At 36.4% G+C, this 23,065-nt stretch overlaps 1 pseudogene; it reads right to left on the bottom strand.

Annotated features, from left to right (window-relative positions):
* Positions 1 to 5,855: 5,855 nt before the first annotated feature.
* LOC109019153 lies at positions 5,856 to 11,402 on the bottom strand (annotated as a pseudogene).
* Between the last annotated feature and the right edge of the window lie 11,663 nt (positions 11,403 to 23,065).

Raw genomic sequence — 23,065 nt, 5'->3', positions numbered from 1 at the left:
CCAAAATAGATGATCGTTAAAAAAAATAACTGAAGGACTAGGTTTCAAAATTCACCAGCCCTTAATCTGCTCTTAACTTCTCCATGTCATTATACCAAGAAAAAAAGAGTAAAAAACAGTTTTTTATTGGAAAAACACAGTTGAAATTACAAAAGTTCAATTTCCTTAGAACCATGTCGTGTTGGCCCTCTATTTGATGCTCCCTCAACTTCCTCAATAAAACAAAAAGAAAAAAGGAGGAAAAAACGTAACAAAGTTCTTTGTTTCCTTTTCTTTTAGACATATTTTGAGGTCAGTAGAACCATAAAAGTTATTGATCCCAAAAACTATAAAAAAAGGTAAGACCGTAATATACATATACACATGAACATGTAAGAACAGAAACATATACACATATATAACAAAACCCATATATCATACGAGAATACTTTTTGTACGAGAACAAGTGGATTACCTGTAAGATTGCACCAAATTAGTATGCCTTCTTTCTTTCTCTCCCACTCTCACTCTAGCCCAGTTTCCATTTCACAAACACCTTTAGTTCATTATAGAAATCATATTACACTCAACACAGTTCATTCCAGTCCTTCCATTTAATTCACTATTTTCTTACATTGAGATCAACTACATAACATACTCGTGTATTGGAAATTTTACAATGACAAGCAATGGCAATGGTTCTGCCTATAAAAAATTTGGAACCTCTCCCCCACCCTAAAAGAACAATTAGCAATCCTAATGTTCCAAAACAACACTTCGGGTATCACGGGTGCCTAGCAGAGGCCTTGAAGTGGTGCAGATCAGAGAAGCTATGGAGGGAAGTTTGTTATGAAGTTGTTAGGAAGTCAATTGCAACGGTTTTAACCATTGGGTGGAATCAAAAGAAGGAAAGGGTTTAATGAAACGAATCGTTTAGTCTTCAGAGAAGTGTTTGCGTTTTATTTTCTTAGAAGCTGTGTTTAGAGCCTTTAATGAAACGTTGCGTTTCATGATGTAAATAGATAGCTGCATTTTACATTTGTATTCTTGCGTTTTACTACATACGATTGTTTTAGAAAGTTAGTTAGCCATCTGCTTCTATAAAAGCAGAGGTAAGAATAATGATTTGGGTGTGAATGATCTTGAAAGTCTGTTTTGGGAGGTTGAGAATTCCTCAAAAATTCTCTACAAGGTTTACTAATGAAATCTTGTTCAGTCAGTTCTTGTGTGGAGTGTTTTTGAGTTTTGCATTACGAGTCTAATCCGAAACCCTAATATAATTTAGGGGTTTCAATCATTGAAACCCCTAAATTATTTTAGGGTTTCAATTCACCCTAAATAATTGTTATGTTTCAAGGATTGAAACCCATAAATTATATAAGAATAAGAAAGCGTTTCCAAGTTTATTAATATATAGTTTCTTTAATTTACACAAATATATATGAAACTATTGATACCCCTCCTTTTTAACAATCAGCTCTTAATTTGTGCATTTATATATATATATATATATATTTATATATTTGTGTGTGTGGGTGGGTGTTTTGGGGTTGGGGTTACATCTATATATGGTCTAATATTATATATATGGTAGATGCATGAACCTGCTTCCCATGCTGCAAATGGTAGCTAGTACTCTTCGTTTATCCTGAGTCATGCATGCGTGAAGCCATATTCATGTGTTCTCCCCCATCTTTTTTGTACATTTAGTAGATTTTCTGCTTAACCAACATGATTGATCAGGAAATATAGTACTTGAACTCAGCAAGTTTGAAACTTAACAGAAAAAAAGAGGCACTGATAAAAAATTTTAGTTTCTAATTAATTTCTTAGATCTCTTTTTGAAAGTTGGAATTAATTAAATGCTAGTATATAGATCATTTTGAAAAACTTTTGTATCACATAATTAATACCAAAGGATAAGATCATGTGGACTTTCCAGCTAGCTGCTAGGTACTTTGCTGAGACAAGAGACTAGCAATATTATTAATGCATCATGTGTTTCTTTATTATGTGCTTCAATTTGTGCATGCATTAATTATAGTAGTAGTAGTACTAACTAGGGATGGATGAATAATTTTGTAACCAATTCATAAATTAGATCGGTCGACGATGTTATAATTTGCTTGGCAATTGGTTAATTTGGATTGGGTATTTCATTTTTATTTTTTTAATGTTTGATGTTTGATCATTGATGTTTCATCTTCCAACTTCCAATATATATGTTAATGCTTGGATGTAAGTGTTTGGCATGTTGATATGTTTGCTTTTATTTTAGATTTCTTGTTTGGTTGAGTTAATGGATATGCCAGCAGATTCTAATGCGAGCTCTCCTTTCGATGCCCAGGGTACTCCTACCCTTACACCTACACCTACTCCTATTTCTACTCCTACTCCTACCCCTGGCCCAACACCTACCCCTACGGCACCTTGCCCCGCCCCTAAGCCCAACAAGAAACTTGTTTCTATAGTTTGGGCTCATTTCACCAAATTAGGGGGTGGTGACCCCAATAACCCCCAAGCCAAGTGTAACCATTGTGGAAAAATCTATAGATGCCACTATAGGAAACATGACACCTCACAATTAAAGGTGCACTTAGAAGACCAATGTAAAAAAAGTCCAATATTAAGATCATTACAAGAGAAAAACCAATCTAGGCTAGAAACTGGACTTCAAAAAATGGCAGATGGGACTAGTGGGGGTGCAACTTTGAGGGGGTATACTAAGTATGATCCCGATGAGTGTAGAAGACACTTAGCTCGTATGGTCATCATGGACGAGCTACCTTTTCAATTTGTTGATGGGAAAGGGTTCCAAGCGTTTGCTTGCTACTTGGGACCAAGGTTTAATATTCTTTCTCGTCACACGGTGGCAAATGATGTAAAAAAACATTTTTGGTCTGAAAAAGAGAAGTTGAGGGGTGAATTGGCCGGTCAATTTGTTTGCCTTACTACTTATACTTGGACATCAGTCCAAAATTTTAATTATATGTCTTTAACTGTACATTTTGTTGATTGTAATTAGATATTACATAAGAAAATTATAAAATTTTGTCAAATCACCGATCATAAGGGTGACACAATTGGGAAGGTCTTAGAGGCCGCAATAAAGGAGTGGGAGTTAACCCGAGTACTTATAGTCACAGTTGATAATGCCTCGTCTAATGATGTCGCATTGGGACATTTGAAGACCTATCTTAGAGAGGCAAATAAGACAATCTTGGGTGGTGAGTGTCTGCATGTGAGATGTGCGGCACATATTCTGAATCTATTATTACTGATGGTTTGAAGGATCTTCATGACTCGATTGCTCGAGTCAGGACTGCTATGAGATAGATGAGATCTTTTCTTTCGAGGTTGGAGAAATTCAAGATTGCTTCAAGGTCTGTGGGCTTAACATCTAAGAAGGGCCTTTGTACCTGATATGCCTACACGATGGAACTCAACATTTTTTATGTTGGAGGTGGCCCAAAAATATAGGCTGACATTTGCACTATTGGGTGATGAAGATATCCAATATGTTAAATATTTTGATGATCACGGGGGATTGGGAAAACTCGTAGATGATGATTGGGAGATTGTATCTAATTTTGTAGAGTTTTTGTGGCTTTTTTATGAGGTCACCACGACGATATCTGGAACTTTGTACCCTATATCCCATCAATTCTGTCAGCAAATATGTAAGGTAAAAGAAGAATTAGATGACATGGTCGTGGGTGGTCACTATAGGCTGCGGGAGATGTCATTGGTTATGAGGTCAAAGTACGACAATTATTGGGGAGATTTTACTAGGGCTAATATTTTGTTATATGTAGCTGTCGTCCTTGACCTGAGGTTTAAGGTGGATGGCATGGTATTTGGATTGGGCCTTGCGTACGGGCAAGCATGGGTGGAGCTTATTGCAGCAAGGGTTCGGGAAACCCTTTGTAGATTATTTGATGAGTTTATTGTCCTGCGGCGTGGTAATATTGCGACATCGACACCTAACCTCACACCGGTTCAAGAAGTTGATACTGGGAAAAGACGTAGAATGGACTGAGGTGAGAGGTTTGAGCAGACCCCCTTAATGCGGAGTTATGTAGAGGCTCAGTCAGAGATAGACAGATACTTAGCAGCGGAGGTAATATCATTTTCACGAGACTTCGATATATTAAGTTGGTGGAAGGTGAATGCCGTGAAGTATTCCATCCTTGGAGAGATAGCCCGCAATCTTTTAGCCATCCCTGTTAGTACCGTAGTCTCGGAGTCGGCCTTTAGCACCGGAGTGCATGTATTGGATTCATTTCGGAGTTCATTAGCTCCTACCACTGTGGAGACTTTAATTTGCACGTAGAATTAGATCAAGAGAATTCCAATTTATGTTCCGGATGTTCTTGAGTATGAGGAGGCCGACGTCGAGGAGGAGGGTGGTGATCAGCCTGGATCTGATATTTATTTTAATTTCATTTTCTAATTTCTTATTGATTTATTTATTTTCATTTAATTGGTATTCATTAATTTAATTTCAAAATTTATTATTGTAGTGATACATAAGACGACGTCTACGGGTACCTCCGATTCAGTATGACTTTGTATTGGACCCACCATTGCCATGGTTTGCACAAATTTTCATTTATTTGTTTATTTTATTTATAATTTTATATCATATTTTAGTATCTAATTATTTTGCTTGTTTTTATTTTAGCTTTTATATTCTCAATATACAATTATACATATGCCCAATTCTAATGACCGATCTATGCTCATCTGTCTCATCTTCATCTCAAATTCCAATTGCCCAATCCCAATCTTATATTGGTTAGTATTTTTAATATTTTGTGTTTTAATTTTTTTAATTTTTGTTTCATTTTATAATTTTATAATTCTAATTTGCTTTATTTTTAACTTATTAATATTTCAGCCTTTAAGGTTTTATAACTTATTAACGTTTATGGTCTTGATTTTCAGTCTCACAGCAGTCGACACAACTCACCACTCAGTGAATTCACCCCTACACAGCACCACGCCGCCATCCCAAATTGATCAAATTGAAAAATTATGAGTTATAATTGTTAATTTACAATTAAGTGTAATGTTGCTACAATTTGTAATATTTAATATTTTTAGAGGAGTTTGTAATAGTTTAAGTTTATTAGTTCTCTTAGAGTCTTAATTTGTATAATTGTAAATTGTAATTTGTAATAGCTTAGTATTTAATAGTTGAAATTTAATATATAGTTCTATCTATATATATGTATATACTATATATTTTTTTAATTTTTAAATATATTTAATTTTTTTAGTTAAATTCTGGGCCCAAAAATAAATTTTGGGCCATTTAGGGCCCTGAAAAATCTACTGGGCGGGGGGATGGATTGGGGTGCACCCCCGTCCCCTGTCGAATGGACGGGGTACCTCGCCCCGCATGGGCAGGGTACGGGTAAAATAATTAAACCCCCGCCCATGCGGGGGTAGGGGAGGGGTGGGGGCGGGTAGCACCCCTAGCCGATGACCCACTCTGTGAAGAAGGACCAGGTTGCAGAGCCACCATGGGCTTGGGCTGGCGCAATCTCTTCTCGGGTTGGTAGATCGTTGAAGCCCAATGCCAGACTGCTTCTCTCGCGTAACAGGCTTCTTGAATGGGCTTTTCAAGGGCCCAGTTCCTACGTAGACATTAGAAGCCTTGGGGTCCATACAGCCTCCCCTTTTCCTCTACTAACCCATCTGGTTTTCTAGTTGAAACCAGGCCCATAATTAAGCCCAGTCCCTCATCAATCATCTTCACAACCAAACTGTTCCAGTGTTGACCTGTCACTACTTGGAGGGGCATTTTTATCAACTTTCCATTGAGTTGAATGTTAAGTAACTGAAACGGAAAAGACAAATTATGAAAAGTAGTTACCAGGAAAAATGTAATCAGATAGAAGAGTTCAAATCCAGCTTGATAATGGACAACTTTAATGTTTTCATACAAGCATTGATGGGATTATAATCCACGAGACATAAAGTAATCCATAAAATATTTGCATATTTGTTTCTGTTATTCAATCCGGCAGGGTCCGATTCTGATGTTTGAGAACGTAAAAAGAACAACAAATGAATGATGCATCGTTCCTGCTCCATAATGGGAAAAAATGGCATTGGCCTGAACATAACATATTGCTAGGGATTACTTGCTAAAAGGAAAATCTCTGATGAGTCACTAACAGTCCCGCCTGTAGCACACTACCTTGCAGTCTGCCAATGCATCTATGCAAGTGAAAGCTCTCCAGAAGGAAACCGATCTCTTAACAAGTTTAGCCCACGATTCATTTGTCTCGGTGATGACTTTAAGAGCATAATCCTGCTCATCAGGAAGAAATTTAAATCAAGGAAAAGATAAAATACGAGAAGAGGAAAAAAAAAAAAATATATAATGGGAGAACACGATACACTCAGATAATATAATGAAAAATAATAATATTGATGATGGTTACAGTAGTAATAACAGTGATGATAATGCAATGACTGAATTAATCTCAATATGATTTCATCTGACATGGTCCTCAAAAGCTTGCTGGCACTTGCCTTATCCCCTTATCATTATAATGCCGAGCGGAGTGTATAATGCTGTGAAATGGAGTTTCTTCTTAAAGTCATGAAATGGTTTCATCTTGTGGCATTTTTTACTTTTTGTTTTTATTTTCTTTCTTAAAGAAGAAAGAAAAGCTCAGACGAATGATCAACCCAGATATATAAAAAGAAAACTAGAGGCTGGTTCAATGCACAGTTCCATTACCAAGTACGACACATTTAACAACTGTCTTGGTATGGGCAGTGATGTGCCATCATGTTCAGGATCCCTTTAGCATAGTTGAGCTATTGATTACTTTGGAAATTTCCAACATGTCAAAGATGCAACAAGAAAAGAAACATAACCCGTAAAAGCATGCCTCGTGCAATAGCAACATCAATGATATATGACCATACTTGACCCTCGTCATGCTATGGTGAGATACGGTGCTAAAGAAAGATATCAAGAACACAGCCATCACATTAAAGAAAACTTTCAAATAATAAATTTCTAATGAAAATGTAGGGAAAACCTTGTTTGTAATAAGCTGCTAACACAATTTGTATAGAAAATGACAGGCATGGAGAGCATTCTCAAGGAATCAAGCACAGAATACCTTGTTTGCTGCTTCGTTTCCAAGACCAAACTGGTTAGCAGGTTTCCCATCAGGAATCTTGTAGTCTCTGAACCAATCCCTAATCGCAGTGAGAGTTCCCTGAAATACCATCAGATTAGGCCCCATAAATTTTGCTTACTGTGACTGGAAAATTGTACATGAGAAACCCTGCACTATTTTTTCCCTTTTGGGTATACCATGACAACCAATGCCCGAAACAGTTTCTTCTAGCATGTCAAACTTGATTCTTCAATATAATTAGCAAGTTTTTTTTTTTTTTTTTTTAAAAACGATAGAGAAGTCCACAAAAGAAATCCTAATTCATTCTACTTATATAAAAAAAAAAAAAAATCCTAATTCATTCTGCTCACATGGAGAATGTACAGTTAATCCCAATTTTGCACAGTAATCCCTACAATTAAAACTGTACATTGCATATTCTTTTAGGCCATGGCTTATTTTTAAACTCTACTATTGCTGTGTGTTAGAATATTCAAAATGCAAGAGAACTTCACCCCCCACTTTCTTACTGCACCTTCATTACATTCTAGTTTATAGGAAAGGAGGTTATACGATACAACTCATAGACAGTGGTTGGTCTATTTCCACATAAAAAAATGGCATAATGACTTAGAGGATAACTGAAGATACTACTACAACATCAAGCACAGTAAGAGAGAGTAAAAGAGGGGGGTTGTTTTAGGAATATGTATCAGCACTTAGAAAATGGGCATACTGGGAAATGCTTCTCAACATCATCAATGTCATTCACAAGAGACGCTCTTGGATCATCCAACGAAATTGCAACTATCTTCCAGTCAAGTTCCCCTTCATCAATCATGGCCAAAGCAGCCAAGGGCTTGACTTTAAGAACTTGGCCAATCTTTCTTTGACTCTCACCAATCTCGACAACATCAACTACAGTTTAGAAGAAAACACGAAGGGTATTATTCTCAATTTCTACTTGGTCTAAAACATACAAGAATGGTCAGTCCTAAAATAATTATGTGGTTATATATACCTGGATCGTTATCCCCTAACGCCCCTTCAACTTCAGAGTTAGCTAAGGATGGATCTTCCCATGTCTGCGGAAGCAATCCATAATTCCAATTTATATTGTAGCTGACAATCATAAAACAAGATGACTCAGGATTCAGATATTTTAAGGAGATAAAACTCAAAAAGATTTTAGTGATATAGGATCCTCATAAAGCAGTAAAAAACCTAAGAATAGGTGAAGATAGTCAGTTTATGATCATAACTAGCTTATATATACAGATGGACATTGAGACCCCCCCCCATCTTTCTGTATCCATAATGACCATAGGTGAACAATTTTCTTAATAAAAAAATTTTCTTAACTAGGGCTTGCACACTCAACTAGTGAGCACCAGGGCTTGCCTGTTTTCCACATTCAAAATTAAGGCTTGCAAACTCAACCAACAGTTGAGCCTGGATATCTTTCAATGAAAATACATACGACCAAAAAGACAAGCACATATTTAGGACAAACAATAACATACACCAAGATAGAATATCAGATCTTACGGATAGTATCGAAGATTCCCCTTTTTCGTATCCTCTGCTTAATGGGAGTATATGGCTCGCTCATCAGTAACTACCTCCATCTTTGCACTTGATTCTTTGGGGATTTCAACAATAAAGTTGAAAACACCATTACCCAAGCTCAGCGGAATATCATGCCATGGGGAAATCTGTGACAGAAAGCAATATCTTATTTCAATATTAGTTCGCAAAGACAAGACAAAAAGGGGTTTCCATTTATCTTATAACAACTATCATTTCTATCCTCACAACATCTTTGCCAAACAGTAAACAGGTGAAAATGGCAGAAAGCAAAATAGGGCAAAGGAAACCAGTATAATTTTGATGTCATGTTTTATGCTGATCATCATATCTAAAACTAGATGACCGTTTCAACTAAGCCAAACATTCTTATTAGTTTCAACATCATACAGAATTCATCAATGTTCCGAGCGGTATATAATCTGAAACCATTGATTTTGTTTTCATTTATTTTCCGAAACTTCTCTGCAATAAAATGTCTAGAGGATAAAAGCAAAAATTAGTAGTCTTTCGAACACAGACTGAGCAACGAAAAAACGAAACCCTCTTTGACCAACCAAAATGAACGAAAGTACGAACCTGGATGTAATATTCCAAGAGTACTCCAGTCACTCAGTATATCTCACTTTTATTTATTATTTTATTATTATTATTTATATATTTTTTATAATTATTTATTATTATTTAATATTTTATTATTATTATTCACAAAATACTTATCGTACTCTCACTACCCAAATTGTTAGGTTTGGATATAAAAATGTTTCAACTATCTCAACTCATCTCATCTAATCATTACAATATTCACAAATTTTCACACAAAAAACAATAAGCAATTCAATTTTTTCAAATTTTAAAAAAAAATAATAATATTAAAAAATAATATTCTAACAATATTTTATTAAACTTTTAGGCTGTGTTTGAATATTGAACTGAGTTGAGTTGAGATGAAAAAATATTGTTACGATATTATTTTTTAATATTATTATTATTTTGAGATTTGAAAAAGTTGAATTATTTATTATATTTTGTATTAGAATTTGAAAAAGTTGTAATGATGAGTTGAGATGCGTTTATGAACCAAACGAAACCTTAACTTTCATCTCAACTTATATCATCTTGACTCACTATCCAAACCTCACCTAAGGTTCCGGATTCCCCACTCCCAAAGTCCTTCTCCCCCCATTACCACGTCCATAACAAACTAAGGCCTCGTTTACTTTCGTAAAACTTTTCGTCTCATTTCATTTAATTATTAAATTTTTTTTAAATTTTCACATAAAATAAAATAAATAATTTAAAATTTTTAAATCTAAAAAAAAAAAAATAAGATTAAAAAAATAAATTATACTAATATTTTATTAAACTTTTAATTTTTATTTAAACTCATTTCATCCCATGTGCAAAATAAACCAAATAACCACTACAACAGAAACGTAAATGACAGTATCAAAAGATAGAAACGCACCGTTTGGTTTATAAACACCAAACGTTGCGTTTTACACAAGGTAACCGACATAAGCAATAAAACACTACGGCTCCAGCCTCCAGAAGCTTCTTCTTCAATCCAAAACGCCGCGTATCACCATTCCTTCAACTGTGCGTTTCATTATTCCTCAACGACGACGTTTAGAGTTTACATCCCCTTCACTTCAAGTTCAAACAACTCGCAGCCTTCAGTTCTAACTCCAACTTCACTTCATGTCATGCAGTTTGCCTCTTCGATCTAGTGTCCCTAACACCCATCTGGGTCTCCAAAAAAATACGTACCATACAATCTCGCCCTTCTCTCTCACCAACCCATCAATCTTGCCCTTCTTTCTCACGGCTCCAAGGACTCATTGGCTTGTTTCAAGGACATGATCTGTTGTCTGCACTTAAAGGTTTCTTTGAGAAGGAGAGAGTTGAGGGACTTGAGGTCTGGAGCTTCTTTGTAGGTTTGGCTTCTTGGTTTTGGCTTCTTGGTTTTGGCTTCCGTCTAGGATTGAGGGGCTGGTTCTTTATGTTCTTTGGTTTGATGAGTCACTTTCCTTTTAGCCATTATTTCCTTCTTCTTTTTGAGGTTGTGATAATAGCAAGATGGGATTGGGATTTGATCGCAACACTTTTTATGGACCTCAAGGAATCAACTTCCTACATTTTTAGTTGGAAAATGCTCCATCCAAAGATGAACCCACATAAATACATGATTTTTAGTTGGAAAATGCTTCTTGTTTTGCTTGACAATCTTCTCTCGTACGTATCTGCTCATTCATTTTTTATAGCCATGACTCACTCATCAGCAGTATCTCCACGTACCAGATTGCAATGTCGAAGGAATAAGATCCAAATCCCAAGGGATAGACAGATTAAGACTGTACACTAATTCAAGAGGTCTAGCTATAACAATTGGTATAGCTTGATCAAGAACGCTTATGATTAAGAAACATTCTGCCTAAGCCAACATAAGATCCCCCACGATAAGTATTCTTCCCCACATCATTCCTCAATAAAGATTCTCGAGGCTTTGATTCATAACCTTTACTTGACTATAGATTTGAGTATCATGATGAGATATCCTATAAATTATAGTAGCATTGTACCAAGCTTTGTCCATATATAATGAACACCAAAGTAAATGATAAACTTTATATATCTCGGTATATGAAACAACTGTTTTTGGTACATACCATGAAGATCATGTGCCATGCATTCATGCATCTCTCAAAAATATAAATCATCATCTACATGTGAGCATCCATGGTCTTGTTACAAGGAACAAAGTGCGCTATTTTTGAGAAAAAGATATAAAAAAAAAACACGTAGTTGTAGCTTTGCTTCTTTGTGTCAGTGTTGATCCTTCCACAAAGTCAATGCTAACACACTATAGGAAAAATGTTTATTCTAGATGAGATATTTGAGACGAAAATGACTTATTTGCAACTAATAATTTAGTCCAAAATAAATATTTTTCTTGTAGTGACTTTCTTTTAGCTAAAATGTAATATTTGACATTCAGCGTGCTTGTATTGTCCATTGTATATTCTTTATTTTTATTCAGTGATTTCTTCTATGTCATTGGATGACTAGTGCAACAAGTTGTTTTATTGTTTTCCGTATCTGAAATATGTTACTAGCAAAGGCAGATTCTGTATTCATGATATTTTTATAAAATCTCTATTTGCAAGCAAAGAGTTACTTTTTAAGTGTTCATAAAAGATATTTGTATAATCTTTTGCAGAGGCATGAGCACACTTTTGAGTTTTTTCCCCAAATGCATGGCTTAGTTTACAATTCTTTAGACAATAATGGTTGTATCTCTTTTCTTTTTTTTTTTTTTTTTTCTTTTTTTTTTTAATTTCAGATTTATTTGACCATGTTGCCTGAAGATGCTGAGTGCAAACTAAATATAGAGGATCCAAACATTTCCGAAAATGACCACATCCCTGATCAGACTGACTACATACTAAATAATGAGGATCTAGACATTCCCGATAATGGCCACATCCTTGATGAGGCTGAGTGCATACTAAATACAGAGGATCCCGACATTCCTGATAATGATCACGTCATTTTTCATGTTCACATCCCCGATCCTTTTACACCTACATACAAGCAACTAATAGAAGAATACTTGGTGCCTAGAAAAGCCGGAGAGTCGCTTCGTACTACATTCATAACAGAAACGGACATGTATCGTTATAATCCCATTGAACTTACAAGTATGCATCTAGCATTTCAATTTAATATGAGATATATGTTATTCTTTATAATTTTCTTGGATTTTTTCATTAATACATAATATACTGATTTATTGTCTTTTTGTTTAAAAATTTTAGATATGTGTTTTGATCATAAGGATGGGAATTGGTACATCATCACTCCCTTGCATAGGACCAATAATGGAATTGATAGACAGGCAAAAGACGGTGAATGGAAATCTTTTTTATTTCAAAAAGCTTTGACACTTGATAAAACACTTTTTGGAAATAGGGAAGTCTTAGTTTGGAAGGAACATGGTGGAAGGCCAAGCGAAAATTGGATGATGGTGGAATTAATGAGCATGACGTTTGATTCTATTGCTTGTTGCATAATCTACCAGTCTAGTATATGTTCATTATATTTTTAGAAGTTTCTTTCCAATTGCTGAGTTTTGTTTTTTTGTTTCTTGTGTTCTTTGCGGTTCTTTGACTAATGTTGTTATTGATATATAGGGTCTGGAGTAAAGCGACGGAGAATAGAGACGGGAGCTGAATGATGGGTTGTGCAGATAGAAGGTTTTAAAATGTAAAAAAGTACTCTGTTTTTGTTTTCATGTGCATACTAGTAGTTTAAATGTAGTTCAAGGAAGCAATAGATAAAAAAGACAGAACAATTAAGCCAAAAGAAAAATAATAAATAAAATCAATGCGATCATTCTAACTTGGACGTGATTTTATGCCACTTTTGATGGATTAATGATTTTATGCATACTTACTTCATGAAATGAAAAGGATAAAAAAATCCACATGACGTCTCCTGTTAATACACTTTCCCTATCTCTCAATCTGCATTTTTTTGGGAAACTGTGAAGGCTGTCAACCGGATGGAACAACAACTGGAAGGAAAAGAACGATAAAAGGATTTAAAAACAAAAAGAACATTATTACAAACAATTCGAGTGAATAACAGCTAGCTAAGTAGTCATTGACAATAACTTACCCAGAAGAAAATGCCCAACTAAAAGGTTCAATGTAGCATGCTTTTCTTCGACTGATAGACTGATGTATACATATATCAGTGATATATGTTCTTAAAACCATGGGTCTCCGTTTGAGAATGGGTTTCTTTTTTCTTTGGTGAAATCGGTGCATGTATTATAGTTGGCAATGGGTTTTATTGAACGCGTACAAATTCAATCGGTAACAATGCTAAAAAACAATATCAACTTATGCTTGGAAGTTAGAGTTGTGTTATTCTTCCTCCCCCCCCCTTTAATTTACTTCAATATATAGAAAGAACTAACTGTGTATTATTTGTCGGGACATACAAATCTACCGCCAGAAATGGTGACATGGCATGGCATGCTAAAAAAATAACTATGTGATATGGCATGCTAAAAAAATAACTATGGGTAAGACTGTTCATCCGGGCCGGATTTTTTTCCAGCCCGGTCCGGAACCCAGATAACTGGATTTCGGCCAGGATCAAATACGGGCCGAAACCCGGATTGCCAAAGCCCAGACCTGTCCGGTCCGGGCAGGGTTTGAAATTCGGATACCGGATTTTAAACCCAGTACCCGGATTCCATTTTATTCATCTCAAGCCCCAGCCGCCGCTTTCTATTCGTTTTTCACTCTCTCCCTCTCTCTCGTCTAAACACTACCCCTACTCCAGTCGAAACCCTCCTTCTCTCCATCTTCTCGTTCTCCAATCGAAACCCAGAGTCCAAACCGAAACCTCTTGATGAAACCCTAGCTCTCGATCTCTCGCCCAAAGTCCAAACCGAAACCGAAACCTTAGCTCTCTCTCTAGCCGTATCTTCTAGTCTCTCTCTCTCTCTCTCTCTCTCTCTCTCTCTCTCTCCCTCTCTCTCTCCAAAGCCATAGCCTTCGAGTTTCTGAGGCATTTTCTCTCGCTGGGGTTTTTAACACTATATCAGAAGGCTTGAGCCAGGAAGACTTTGGGAGTGAATCGTGGTTAAGCTGCTGCTCTTTTTTTTTTTGGAAAAAAAAAATCTTTTTAAGGTACTTAGATGTTTTCAAAACCAAGCTGTGCTTTATTGATAAGAATCGGCACTCTAGTTTCGTTAAGCTCTAGACCCACAAACAAAGGATTTTGTTTTGATGCAGAGATATTTGTTAGTATTTGGAAGAATTGGGTTTTAGGATGTTGTATCTTTGATTTTTCTAGATGTTTTTTTCAAAAAAATCAGTTGTGTTTCTGGTGAAGGGGTTGTATGTCTTAGAAAAATGGGAATCCATTTGTGTGCTTGGATTGTGGGTAATAGTTGAACATACATGTTGCAGTTGGCCAAAGTTGCGCGTTTTATGCTTGTAATTCAATGGAACTCAGTACTGATGATTATATTTTTATAGTGATGAACATTTTGGGTTTCTATGTTGTTGCTTTCAAGGTTTTTGATGATGGTGTTTCCGAAAATGCAGGTCATGGAATTTCTCAAGTCACTGATGACATTGAAAAAGTGAAGTGCTTTATAAATATATATATATATATATATATATATCCTGTTATTGGCCCTGAGGATGCCTTCATATCAATCATTCATTACTTAGAAACATTTGTTAATTCTTTTAAATATTAATATTTGAATGTTCATAAGATTTTCATGTATCATTATTAATGGGTTGTAAAGATATAGGTTTCTGATTAAACAATCCTTCATTTTGATCTGTCCTTGTTTTCAAATAATCTATTCTGCTTCAGATCCTGATGGTAAGCCTTTACAAAAGCACTTTATGTTTGTTTAGAAAATTACATTAATTAGCTCCAAACTTAATTACACATTTTTGTTTAATTAATTGCAAACATCCTTAAACACTTATTCAGTTCTAACAATGGTGTTGTTGCTAATTAAATGTCACCATGCATTGAGCAGGTGATTTTTGAGGTATGCATGCATGTCTAGCCCGATTGATTTGCTACAAACAGGGGTCTGTTTGGTTCTATCCCTCCATGAGTCATTAATTAGTTGATTGCTAGCCCTAATTTCTAGAAGGATTAATTATACATCATCCCTAAGTTCTTGCATACACAATAATATTGTGGAATATTATGAGTAATTTTGCATAAACACAGTAATATTGTTTGTGCTTTTTTTGTTTTTGCTCAAAGGTAAACACATGAAGGCAGAAGATTTCATATTGCTTAACCCTTTTGCTTTGTTTTTCTCTCTGGGAGTCTTTTCAAAGTGGATTGAGATGGAGTTTGTGGGATGTAGTGGGGTTACAAGCTATTTATTTTTACTGATTTCCATGTCAATACTTGGTCATTGAGCTGCTTTTATATATTGTGTCTACTATCAATAGCTTGTGTTAGGTGTTCCTTTCCATAGTTTGTGTTTTTCTTTGTTGAAATACATTCTTACTCTTCAGTTTGGGTGGCTGCAGAGAATATACTAGGAATTCAATGTAGCGGATGTCTTCAGTTGGCTGGCTACATCGAATAGGCTTGAAGTTTTATTTGGTGTGATTAAATCACATGGAAGACTATGTTATTGATTTGTAACTCATCTTGTAATTTTATATTTTGTAATAATGTAATATGTAGTAGATTGCATGCATTTTAGTTTTTTTATTTTTTTATATTTTATTATTCTGTACAATGCTAGTATTATGCTTTTTAACATTACCTCTTAGAAAAAAATTTCACATAATATTATAGGCTTTTATAAAAAAAAAATTATGATTTTCAACATGGATTATTCTTGAAAAATCTTTTGTATGGTGTAGGTTTTTATTAAAATAAAATTATGCTTTTAAATACAGACTTTTATAAAAAAAAAAAAAAAAAAAGGGCAGGTTCAACTTGGAAGCCACCCCGGGTATGACCCGGCCTGACCCGGTCCGGGTTCCGACCCGGGTTTGAAATCCGGGTCCCGGTATACCTGGGTTCTCAGGTTGGAACCCGGATGAATACCCCTAACTATGGGACATGGCATGCGACTAGCAGTCTAATAAGTTAAAAAAAAAAAATACTACATAAAAATATTCTGGGATACTTTTTTTTTTTTTGAAAATTATTAAGCAGGTCCATCTTCTATCCAATAAGATTCATCATCTCTTCTCAATGCTCTCTATGCCAATTGATCTGCAATCTGAATTCCTTCTCTGTAAATGAAATTAACAGACCAATTAGGCCTATGTGACAACACTTCTTTTATGGCAAGCACCAGCTGCTCCATCCACCCATTCCATACTTCCTTGCTTCTCACAACTATAATCACTTTCTGTGCATCCCCTTCTAAACAGACCTTCTACAAATTCAACACAACAGCCGTCTCCATGGCCTTCCACAAAGCTTTTGCTTCAGCTACCTCAGCATCCACCACAAAACATCTTGCAACACATATAGAAAACATTAACTCCCTTTTATGGTTCCTTGCCGCCACCACCATCCCCATTTTCTTACCAATTTTATCCACTGAAGCATCAAATTTAATTTTTGTCACATGTTCAAGAGGAGGCAGCCACTTTGTATTTTTTCTAGCCTCTATTTGTACTAGCAATCTTTTTCTGCCATGTCAGAATTCCTTAAGCTTCCTAGAACCCTTCTAACATCATAGCTGCATTTTTTTTTTTTTTTTTATCACCATACCAGGACCACATACCAGGACCATCAAATCTGTCATCAAACATTGCTCTATTTGTACTATGCCAAATACGTGCAAAAATAACAGTTAACATAAAAACATTAGAATCTGATTTCATTCATCATAATAAATATGAGCCTTACTCAATACATGATTTCTCTAACTATACAAGATACATAAGTTCAGTAGGTCCATCTTCTATCTAGTGAGATTCCTCATCTCTTCTCAATGCTCTCTTTGCCAATTGATATGCAATCTGGTTTCCTTCTCTGTAAATGAAGGTAACAGACCAATTAGGCCAACGTGACAACACTTCTTTTATGTCCAGCACCAGCTGCTCCATCCACCCATTCCATACTTCCTTGTTCCTCACAACTTTAATCAGCTTCTGTGCATCCCCTTCTAAACAAACCTTCAGCAAATTCAACACAGTAGTCGTCTCCATTGCCTTCCACAAAGCTTTTGCTTCAGCTACCACAGCATCCCCCACAAAACATTATTGCAACACATATAGAAAACATGAACTCCCCTTCATGGTTCCTTGCCACCACCCCCATCCCCATTTTCTTACCAACTTTATCCACTGAAGCATCAAATTTAATTTTTGTCACTTGTTCAAGAGGAGGCAGCTAGTTTGTATTTTTTCTAGCCTCTATTTGCACCAGCAATCTTTTTCTGCCCTCTCAGAATTCCTTCAGCTTCCTGGAACCCTTCTAACATCATAGCTGCATTTTTTTTTTTTATCACCATACCAGGACCAACTCTGGCCTCAAACATCGCTCTATTTCTCCTATGCCAAAAACGTGCAAAAACAACAGCTAACACAAAAACATCATAATCTGATTTCATTCATCATAATAAATATGTGCCTTGCTCAATAGATGGTTTCTCTTGCTCTACTAGATACATAAGTTCAGCAGGTCCATCTTCTATCCAGTGGGATTTCTCATCTTTTCTCAATGCTCTCTTTGCCAATTGATCAGCAATCTAGTTTCCTTCTCTGTAAATGAAGTTAACAGACCAATTAGGTTTATGTGATAACACTTCTTTTATGTTAAGCACCAGCTGCTCCATCCACCCATTCCAAACTTCCTTGCTCCTCACAACTTTAATCAGCTTCTGTGCATCCCCTTCTAAACAGACCTTCTGCAAATTCAACACAGCAGCCATCTCCATGGCCTTCCACTAAGCTTTTGCTTCAGCTACCTTAGCATCGCCCACAAAACATCTTGCAGCACATATAGAAAACATGAACTCCCCTTCACGGTTCCTTGCCACCACCCCGCATCACCATTTTCTTACCAATTTTATCATCTGAAGCATCAAATTTAATTTTTGTCACTTGTTCAAGAGGAGGCAGCCACTTTGTATTTTTTCTAGCCTCTATTTGTACCAGCAATCTTTTTCTGCCCTCCCATAATTCCTTCAGCTTCCTGGAACCCTTCTAACATCATAACTGCTTTTTTTTTTCTTTTTATCATCATACCAGGACCGTCAATTTTGTCCTCAAACATCACTATATTTCTCCTATGCCAAATATGTGCAAAAATAACAGCTAACATAAAAACATCAGAATCTGATTTCAATCATCATAATAAGTATGAGCCTTGCTCAATACATGGTTTCTCTTGCTCTACGAGATACATAACTTCAGCTGGTCCATCTTCTATCCAGTAAGATTCCACATTTGTTCTCATCACTCTATTTGCCAATTGATCTGCAATCCCTTTTCCTTTTCTGTAAACGAAGTTAACAGACCAATTAGGCCTATGTGACAACACTTCTTTTATGGCAAGCACCAGCTGCTCCATCCAGCCATTTGATACTTCCTTTCTCCTCACAACTTTAAAATCACCTTCTGCACATCCCCTTGGAAACAAACCTTCTGCAAATTCAACACAGCAGCCGTCTCCATGGCCTTCCACAAAGCTTTTGCTCTAGCAACCTCAGCATTCCCCACAAAACATCTTGCAGCACATATACAAAACATTAACTCCCCTTCATGGTTCCTTGCCACCACCCCCATCCCCATTTTTGTACCAACTTTTATCCATTGAAGCATCAAATTTAATTTTTGTCACTTGTTCAAGAGGAGGCAACCACTTTGTATTTGATCTCACCTCTATTTGTACCAACAATCTTTTTCTGCCCTCTCAGAATTCCTTCAGCTTCCTGGAAACCTTCTAACATCATTACTTGCATTTTTTTTTCTTTTTTTGTTATCACCATACCAGGACCATCAAATCTATCCTCAAACATCGCTCTATTTCTCCTATGCCAAATACGTGCAAAAATAACAGCTAACATAAAAACATTAGAATCTGATTTCATTCATCATAATAAATATGAGCCTTGCTCAATACATGGTTTCTCTTGCTGTAATAGATACATAAGTTCAGCAGGTCCATCTTCTATCTAGTAAGATTCCTCATTTCTTCTCAATGATCTCTTTGCCAATTGATCTGCAATCTGGTTTCCTTCTCTGTAAATGAAGTTAACAGACCAATTAGGCCTATGTGACAGCACTTCTTTTATGTCCAGCACCAGCTGCACCATCCACCCATTCCATACTTCCTTGCTCCTCACAACTTTAATCGCCTTCTGTGCATCACCTTCTAAACAGATCTTCTGCAAATTCAACACAGCAGCCATCTCCATGGCCTTCCACTAAGCTTTTGCTTCAGCTACCTCAACATCGCACACAAAACCTCTAGCAGCAAATATAAAAAACATTAACTCCCCTTCATGGTTCCTTGCCACCACCCCCATCCCCATTTTCTTACTAACTTTATCCACTGAAGCATTAAATTTAATTTTTGTCAATTGTTCAAGAGGTGGCAGCCACTTTGTATTTGCTCTATCCTCTATTTGTCCCAGCAATGTTTTTCTGCCCTCTCAGCATTCCTTCAGCTTCCGGGTACCCTTCTAACATGATAACAGTTTCTTTTTTATTTTTTTTAATTTTTTAATTATTATTATTACTTTTTTATCACCATACCAGGACCATCAAATCTGTCCTCAAACATCGCTCTATTTCTCCTATGCCAAATACGAGCAAAAAAATAGCTAACCTAAAAACATCAAAATCTGATTTCATTCATCATAATAAATATGAGCCTTGCTCAATACATGGTTTCCCTTGCTCTACCAGATACATAAGTTCAGCAGGTCCATCTTCTATCCTGTAAGATTCCTCATCTCTTCTCATTACTCTCTTTGCCAATTGATTTGCAATCAGGTTTCCTTCTCTGTGAATGAAGTTAACAGACCAATTTGGCCTATGTGACATCGCTTCTTTTATGTCAAGCACGAGCTGCTCCATCCACCCATTCGATACTACCTTGCTCCTCACAACTTTAAAATCACCTTCTATGCATCCCCTTCTAAACAGACGTTCTGGAAATTCAACACAGCAGCTGTCTCCATTGCCTTCCACAAAGTTTTTGCTTCAGCTACCTCAGCATCCCCCAAAGAGCATCTTGCAGCACATATGGAAAACGTTAACTCCCCGTCATGGTTCCTTGCCACCACCCCCTTCCCATTTTTCTTACCAACTTTATCCACTGAAGCATCAAATTTAAGTTTTGTCACTTGTTCAAGAGGAGGCAGCCACTTTGTATTTGATCTCGCCTCTATTTGTACCAGCAATCTTTTTCTGCCCTATTAGAATTCCTTCAGCTTCCTGGAACCCTTCTAACATAATAACAATTTCTTTTTTATTTTTTTAAATTTTTTTTATCAACATACCAGGACTATCAAATCCGTCCTCAAACATCGCTCTAATTCTCCTATGTGAAATTCGTGCAAAAATAACAGATAACATAAAAACATCAGAATCTGATTTCATTCATCATAATAAATATGGGCCTTGCTCAATACATGGTTTCTCTTGCTCTAATAGATACATAAGTTCAGCAGGTCCATGTTCTATCTATTAAGATTCCTCATTTCTTCTCAATGATCTCTTTGCCAATTGATCTGCAATCTGGTTTCCTTTTTTGTAAATGAAGTTAACCGACCAATTAGGCCTACATGACAACACTTCTTTTATGTCCAGCACCAGTTGCCCCATCCACCCATTCCATACTTCCTTGCTCCTTACAGCTTTAATCACCTTCTGTGCATCCCCTTCTAAATTGACCTTCTGCAAATTCAACACAGTAGCCATCACCTTGGCCTTCCACAAAGCTTTTGCTTCAGCTACCTCATCATCTCCCACAAAACATCTAGCAGCACATATAAAAAACATTAACTCCCCTTCATGGTTCCTTGCCACCACCCCCATGTCCATTTTCTTACCAACTTTATCCACTGAAACATCAAATTTAATTTTTGTCACCTGTTCAAGAGGAGGCAGCCACTTTGTATTTTTTCTAGCCTCTATTTGTACCAGCAATCTTTTTCTGCCCTCTCATAATTCCTTCAGCTTCCTAGAACCCTTCTAATATCATAACCATTTTTTTTTTCATCACCATACCAGGACCATCAAATCTGTCCTCAAACATCGCTATATTTCTCCTATGCCAAATACGTGCAAAAATAACAGCTAACATAAAAAGATTAGAATCTGATTTCATTCATCATAATAAATATGAGCCTTGCTCAATACATGGTTTCTCTTGCTCCACTAGATACATAAGTTGAGCAGGTCCATCTTCTATCCAGTAAGATTCCTCATCTCTTCTCAATGCTCTCTTTGCCAATTGGTCTGCAATTTGGTTTCCTTCTCTGTAAATGAGGTTAACAGACCAATTAGGCCGTTGTAACATCACTTCTTTTATGGCAAGCACCAGCTGCTCCATCCACCAAGTCCATACTTCCTTGCTCCTCACAACTTTAATCACCTTCTGTGCATCCCCTTCGAAACAGACCTTCTACAAATTCAACACAGCTGCTGTCTCCATGGCCTTCGACAAAGCTTTTGTTTCAGCTACCTCAGCATCCTCCACAAAACATCTTGCAGCATATATAGAAAACATTAACTCTCCTTCATGGTTCCTTGCCACCACCCCCATCCCCATTTTCTTACCAATCCACTGAAACATCAAATTTAATTTTTGTCACTTGTTCAAGAGGAAGCAGCCAATTTGAATTTGCTCTAGCCTCTATTTGTACCAACAATCTTTTTCTGCCCTCTCAATATTCCTTTAGCTTTCTGGAACCCTTATAACAACATAGTTGCAATCTATTTTTTTTCTTTATTTATTTATTTATTTATTTATTTATTTATCACCATACCAGGACCATAAAATCTGGCCTCAAACATCGCTCTTTTTCTCCTACGCCAAATAGGTGCAAAAATAACAACTAACATAAAAACATCAGAATCTGATTTTATTCATCATAATAAATATGAGCCTTGCTCAATACATGGTTTCCCTTGCTCTACTTGATACATAAGTTCAGCAGGTCCATCTTCTATCCAGTAAGATTCCTCATCTCTTCTCAATGTTGTCTTTGCCAATCGATCTACAATCCGGTTTCCTTCTCTGTAAATGAAGTTAACAAACCAATTAGGCCTATGTGACAACACTTCTTTTATGGCAAGCACCAGCTGCTCCATCCACCCATTCCATACTTCCTTGCTCCTCACAACTTTAATCACCTTCTGTGCATCCCCTTCGAAATAGACCTTCTGCAAATTCAACACAGCAACCGTCTCCATGGCCTTCCACAAAGATTTTGCTTCAGCTACCTCAACGTCCCCCACAAAACATCTTGCAGCACATATAGAAAACATTAACTCCCTTTCATGGTTCCTTGCCACCACCCCGATCCCCATTTTCTTGCCAACTTTTTCCACTGAAGCATCAAATTTAATTTTTGTCACTTGTTCAAGAGGAGGCTGCCACTTTGTATTAGCTCTAGCCTCTATTTGTTCCAGCAATCTTTTTCTGCCCTCTCAGAATTCCTTCAGCTTCGTCGAACCCTTCAAACATCATAGCCTTTTTTTTTTGTTTTGTTTTGTTTTTTTTTTTCAGCATATCAGGACCATTAAATTTGTCCTCAAACAATGTTCTATTTCTCCTATGCCAAATACGTGCAAAAATAACAACTAACA

Source organism: Juglans regia, chromosome 4 (assembly GCF_001411555.2).
Source record: "Juglans regia cultivar Chandler chromosome 4, Walnut 2.0, whole genome shotgun sequence".
NCBI lineage: Eukaryota > Viridiplantae > Streptophyta > Magnoliopsida > Fagales > Juglandaceae > Juglans > Juglans regia.
Note: the sequence above shows the minus strand (reverse complement) of the source record. Positions and strands in the feature narration are given on the sequence as shown.